The following is a 6,000-nucleotide window of genomic DNA, read 5'->3' as shown; positions in this document are numbered from 1 at the left end:
CTCTGCAGCTTGAAACTCCTGGCCTCAAGGGTCCTTCGGACTCAGCCTCCCCGGTAGCTGGGACTACGGCCACAGGCCACCACACCCGGCGCAGACCTCTCACTGAAATATTTAACGCCTAGTCTTTGGCCATTTAATGCCACCTAGAAGTGGGTAGGTAGTTGCTGATCAAGAACTATTTATAGACTAATGACTCCAGAAATAGGAACAAGTAATAGGACCTCTTTTGTTGCCACCAATTTTGTAATTTGTAACTGTGGGACTGAAAACTAGCATTGCAACACAGGATCGCACTCCCCATGGTGTCTGCACACTCGAACTTTGTTTTTTCATCAGATTGAAGTTTTGAGAAATCTGAGTCCAAGCCCCAGTTCTGCCCCTGGTTGGCCTGTATTAAGCAACGAAAAATGATTTACATTCCTGAGCCACAGAGAGGAAAATGTCGCCTGTAAAACCTAAGAGTTGATCTCGATTTGATGCCACAATGGTCTCAAATATCCTTCCAAAGAAAAGTCCTGGACCTGCCTCCCTCCCCCCCTTGGGACCTTTGGCTTTAACAGACTTAAAGGATAATTTTCATATACTGTTTCCGGCGTTTACGTCCATGCTTTAAAAGAAAACAAAAAAGATGCTCTTGGCATATTCTTGGAATATCTTATTTCCCCGCAAAACAATTCCGGGCGAGTCCGCCGGGAGGAGGAAACCCGCTCACGGCAGGTGCGGGAGTTGCCGGAGGCGGCGACGCGGGAACCGGTTTTCCGTGAACTTGAACGAGGCCCCGCGACGCCGCTCGCTCGTTTACGAACCGCGGGCGGCGGCCGGCTTTGTGCGGCGGAGCCCCCGCGCCGTGACGCGCTTAGCAGCCACGGGGTTCTCGAATCTTCTCTCCGCGCCGCCCTGGGCCCGCGGCGACCGCGAACGTCCCCTGGGTGGCAGAGAGAAAACGGGTGTCGCGCGGTGGCGAGGGAAGGAAGCAGAGGCAGGAGGAAAGCCTCCCCCGGCCCCCGTCTGTCCCGTCCCCCAACAGATCATCGAGGGAATTTCCTCCCGCGGCCGCGGACCGCAGGGGGGCCGTTCCGACGTCACTGTCTGGGAATCCGGGGCCTTTGCCTGCTCGGGGGGCGCCCGCCCCGCGCCCGCCGGCCCGAGGAACGCAGAGCGCGGCCCCCGCCCGGGGCGCGGCCGGGCTGCGAGGAGGCGCGGACCCGGCGCGGCGCGCGCGGCCGGGGGAGGGCGCGGAAGCGCTTCCTGGGTGAGCGCGGCGGCCGGGCGGCTTCCGGAAGGCGGATTGCATCAGGTGTGGAGCGCGGCGCCGCCCCGGCCCGACCTGGCGGCCACTGCGCCTGCGCGCGGCGCCCCGCCCGCCGCCGCGGACTCCACCGCGGGTTTTCCTCGCGGTCGTGAGGAGAGCGCGCGGGAGGGGCGGGCGCGGCTCGCGGCCCCGGGACCCCCGAGAGCCTGGGGCGGCCGGGCGGGGCCCGAGGGAACGGAGGCTGTGGGAGGAGGCCCCGCCGCGAGGGTGGAGGCCGGTGGTCGCCGCTGCTGACGGCGCGGTGTCCCGGGCCGGTGTCCTCGCCTCCCCGGGCCTGAAGGACGCAGACTGGACCCGCGGGGACTTGCAGCCCACGAGGCTGTTTCCCCAGGAGGCTGCCGCGGCCTCCCCCGTCCGTGTCCACAGGCTCCTTGGGTGGATCTCGGGCGCGTAGGCTCCGCCCCAAGAGGGAGCACCTCATGGATCTCTAGGGAGCTCTCTGTGGCGACAGCGTCCTTGTGTTGCCGGGAGGGGCCCCGGGATCGTTGGCCTCCGGCTGGGCCTGAGGGAAACAATCGTTCATTGGAGAAGTTTCGGGAGTGCGGAGCTGGCGACCCTCTGCCCACGGGCAGCGCCCGCTCGGCCTAAGACCCCACCCGGGTCCGCGCGGGCCCCCTCGCGAGTCCCCCCTCGCACGTCCCTCCTCGCGCGTCCCCCCTCGCACGTCCCCCCTGGCGCGCCCCGCGTTTGCAAGGATGGGTCTGAGTGATTACGTGACGGGTGTCTGCCCCCTGCTGTCCCGTAGACCCCAGGAAGGCAGGGCCTTGGGCCTTTTAATTCCCGTCCATTCCCAGGCCTAGTTCAAGGCCTTGCGGACCCTCAATAAATCCAAGATGTGTGAAAGAATAAAGGAACGCCCACCCCCGCCGCGGGGAGTCCTCACGGGGAGAGTAAGGAGGGCGGGGAATGAGTGTACGATTTGAGGTCGCAGGTGTGGCTGTCCGTGTGCATTTGTGTCTGTGCAGAGTTCTCAGTGTGGTCCGCAGACCTGCAGCATCAGCATCACGTGGGCGCTTGTCAGAGACACAGATGCTTTGGGCCCCACTCGGGGACTCGGGAACGAAGCCCCAGCAGTGTGTGTCAGCAAGCCCCGCGGGCGGCTCTGGTTCGGGCCGCAGCGTGACACCCACCGCCCTGGTGAAGAGCAACCCTAAGGGATGCTTTGGGGGTGGCGTCGCAGTGTCGGGGCGGAGCACTGCTGCCACTTACTGAGTGTCCACTCTTATAGGGCCTCGCTCGTATGCAATTTACGAATTCTAAATTCGAGTTATAGGTAATATTGTTAGTGGGTGGAAAGGAAATTGTGCTTTTCTCCTGCAGGCGTGTTCCTCCCCTGCTGTCATTTTGTTGTGCTTTCCGGATCAAAGGACAGTGTGTGTGTGACTGTGCGCGCGCGCGCGCTCCCGCATATCCCTAGGGGTGGGGATAGGAGGCAGAAGGAAGGAGGAGGTCTCGCCTACAACTTGCAGTTAGCCTGTCAGCCTGAGTGGGTGTGGGCACCTCATTTGGGGACATTTTCGCGTCGCAAGGGAATGCAGACATGTAGGAGACAAGCTAGGGGTAAGGTTACCAACCGCCCTTTGGTGCAAACAGATGCCAGACCACGTGGAGGGGACACCCGGGCTGCGCGGCACTCGCACCTGCAGCCTTTGGGTCTCAGTCTGCACCCGTGGCCTCCCCACCGTCTTCCCCGGCGACTGGGGGCGCTGCTTCCCGCAGGCCCCGCAGCCTCCACCTGCAGGGGTCGCGCTGGGAGCGCGGCCCGCCCCCTGCGCCCGGCCCCCGCCCCCGGCGCCGCCTTTCTCCAGCTGGGCCTCCGCCCCGCCGGGTCCCTGCGGCCTCCCTTTCCGCAGCAGCCGCCAAAGCCTGGAGAAGTGGAATCTCGTCAGCGCCGCTCCCTGCGCGGGACTCGCGGAGCGGCACTGGGCATGCTCAGTCGCGGAGCCCTTGCTGGTTTCAAGTAGGAAGCTCGGGCGCTGCACCCGCAGCTGATCGGGGCGATCCCGGGAGGGCGAGACTGGAGCAGAGCCGGCGGGCGCCGGAGCCGAGGCGAGCGCCGCGCGCACCGCTGGTGAGCCCCGCTTTCTGCCTTGCCTCTGCCCCGGAATTCGGGGCGGCCGGGAGTGCCGGGGAGAGACCCGGGCAGCGGCGGCGGCGTGCGCGCTACTGGCTGCGGGTAGCCCCGGCGGCCGCTTCTCTCTCTGCTCGCGGCCCCAGCGCTCCCCGGCCACTGCCGCCCCCTCAGCCGCAGCCACAGCTGCAGCAGCTGCCGCCGCATCTGCAGGGGACGCCCGCTGCGGAGTCCCGTGCGCCCTGCGCCCGCGCCGCAGGGCCGATGGCACGGCGACTGCGGGCTCCCTCCTTGACTTCCATCCCTCCTGCTTCCTGCGCCCTCTTTCCCTCGGCTGCCCGGGCTCCGCAGGGCCTGGGGCGGGGAGACAGGGTTGGGGGCGGTGCGCCCGGGTGGGGACTGCGGAGGGAAAGTGAGGGTGGGCGCCGGCGGGGAAGGGCGCACGCCCCCTTGCCTGGCACCGGCCTGCGCCGCGCTCGTGCCGGGGAGTTGGAGCCGGGGCCGGCTTCTCGGCGACCAGCCGCTGAGCGATGAGAAGGGGGAAAAGTTCATTCCCTCCTCGGAGGCGGAGAGCGCCTTTAACTAGAAAATGGCTGTGCCAAGGGGACCGAATCCGGGAAACTGGCCGCCGGGTCCTGAAACCCCCTCCGCCGCCTGCCCAGCGACGTGGAGGGTGGACGCTGGGGATGACATTCGTGCGGTCAGAGCAGAGCGGACGGAGCGAGGGACGCCGAGTCCCCCAAACACAATGAAAGGTGCTCTGAGACGTCTGGGACTCGGGGGTCGGGCAGGGCGCCGGGGGAGCTTGGGACTTGCATTAAAAAAAAAAAATGGAGAAATCAGATTTAGAGTTTTGAGCGTTTTGGAGTCAAGTTGTGCGCAGTTTCAGAGTCGCGACTGTCACAGACGTTTTTGGGTGGACTGAGGGGTGGGGAGGCCGCAGCTGAGAGGAGAATAAGGTCGGCGTGGGAAGCTCCGGCCAGGCTGGGCTCCCCAGGGCACGGTTTTGCTTAGAGCCCCCCAGTCTGGCTGTTCACGTTGTGCCTGACGACTTCGGTGGGACAGGGAAAGCATGATCATAAGTGATGCCAGCTTTGGCATTGGGATGCCAAGAAACGAGAAAACTTGGTGAGGATGGCATGGGTGTGTCATTTGTTTTAATACTTCACTGATTTAAAACACAAACAGTGGCAGTCTGTCTATTGTTTCTGGCTTTTGCTCTCTTAAATCTTTTATTATTTTTTTTCTTGTCATGGACTTATATTTCAAATCTTGTCCTCAAATAGCCATGATAGTTAGGAGTATCCGAATTCGTGTAGCGGGCTTTTGGGGAACAGACAGAAGCCTCGGAGAGGGATTTCCTTATGGACTTAGGTAGCGGTCTTGAGAGGGTTTCAGTTTGTTGCTCGAAAGCAGTATTTGTTCAACAGTTGTTTATCATAACTTGCAGAATTCTACGATAGAAATGACCTCGTTTTGAAAGGTTAATATTTGTCAGGAGGATGCTGAAGGAACACAGGTGGCTGTAGAGTACAATGGGCTGATCTTCGGTGTGGGGGGGGAGAGACAAGATTTCTATTTGCTGTCCTTTTGTTATTGATGTGCCATATGACCCTGAAAAGTCACCCACGGTCTTCATAAACCTGTAATGTCATCATGTCTTTAGATATTTGCTCAGAGTCTTTGAGAAAGGACTCTAATTTTGAGATCCTTTCCCAAGGAAGATTTTTATGTCCTATACTTTTATTCTCTCTTTGATTGGATATTTTAACTGAATTATTCACCTTTAAGGAGACAGCGTGATCCTGCTTTCTGAAACTTACATAAAGTAGTAGTTGAAAATCTTGATGAACTGAAGTGTGAAGGGAGCGGTATTTTAATAGCTGGACTAACATGAGTATTGGCTACAAAAGTATCTGAGAAAAGATACATATTGCAAGAATCCACATGTGCAAACATAGACTATTTTAAAACTGCTACTCTTTTTATGTCATGTTTCAACTTTTTGATTAGTGTTTTCTTTTTCTTGCTACTGTTTCTTTCCACTAGAAAAACAGTAAACATTGAATTATTTTTCTGTTCCAGCAGGAATACCGAAAGCCTCTCTGGCATATTGGAATAGTGTTATGTTGATTACCTTTATTACTGGATATCTAAATTTATCTTTTAAGAAAAATGGAATATTATGTTTCTTCCTTTTTCAGTTATACTTTTAAAATAGACCATAGTCTTGTGATATAACACCTTAAGTTTTCCAGGGGGATAGGAGAGACTTTTAGGAAAGTATTGTAGTAAATTATTACTAGTTATGTGGGTGATACTTATTTTCCAACTTAGGGTTGAGGAAGCTAGCATTTTTTTCAATGCTTATTAGGTGCCGAGACTCATACTAAGCTTTTTATATATATACTATCTTATGCTGTGTGCATCTTTGCATAAGTGTCGGCTGCCTAAGAAAATTCCTCTGAGGGGTGGACACTGTACTGATTGCACAGCAATAGAGCTTGAAAGTTTTGTCTCATGTGAGAATATCTCCAACTGGTTCCATCATTATTCAATAAGCATTCTCTTTTAAAACATCTTTGATTTGTTGTTTAGAATTAAATGTGATTGGAAC

The 6,000-nt window shown here is 57.7% G+C and overlaps 1 protein-coding gene and 1 long non-coding RNA gene across 6 annotated transcripts in view; one reads left to right on the top strand and one right to left on the bottom strand.

Annotated features, from left to right (window-relative positions):
* Nucleotides 1-634: 634 nt before the first annotated feature.
* On the bottom strand, nucleotides 635-1,175 carry LOC123624120. Its single transcript, XR_006730064.1, has 2 exons — nucleotides 1,062-1,175; nucleotides 635-925 (listed from the first exon to the last, which is right to left on the bottom strand). It is a non-coding gene; the product is annotated as an uncharacterized LOC123624120 (long non-coding RNA).
* Nucleotides 1,176-1,282: 107 nt separating this feature from the next.
* The window catches only part of APBB2 (amyloid beta precursor protein binding family B member 2), a 187,571-nt gene continuing 182,853 nt past the window's right edge, over nucleotides 1,283-6,000 (top strand). For 2 of the 5 annotated variants that reach the window (XM_045531712.1, XM_045531710.1), the window contains exon 1: nucleotides 3,137-3,383. The gene's annotated coding sequence lies outside the window, so the exon portion shown is untranslated. Of the gene's footprint in view, nucleotides 1,298-3,136; nucleotides 3,384-6,000 lie in introns of those variants that run through there. The other 3 variants (XM_045531711.1, XM_045531702.1, XM_045531704.1) reach the window with 2 other exon arrangements.

Source organism: Lemur catta, chromosome 19 (assembly GCF_020740605.2).
Source record: "Lemur catta isolate mLemCat1 chromosome 19, mLemCat1.pri, whole genome shotgun sequence".
Taxonomy (NCBI): domain Eukaryota; kingdom Metazoa; phylum Chordata; class Mammalia; order Primates; family Lemuridae; genus Lemur; species Lemur catta.
Note: the sequence above shows the minus strand (reverse complement) of the source record. Positions and strands in the feature narration are given on the sequence as shown.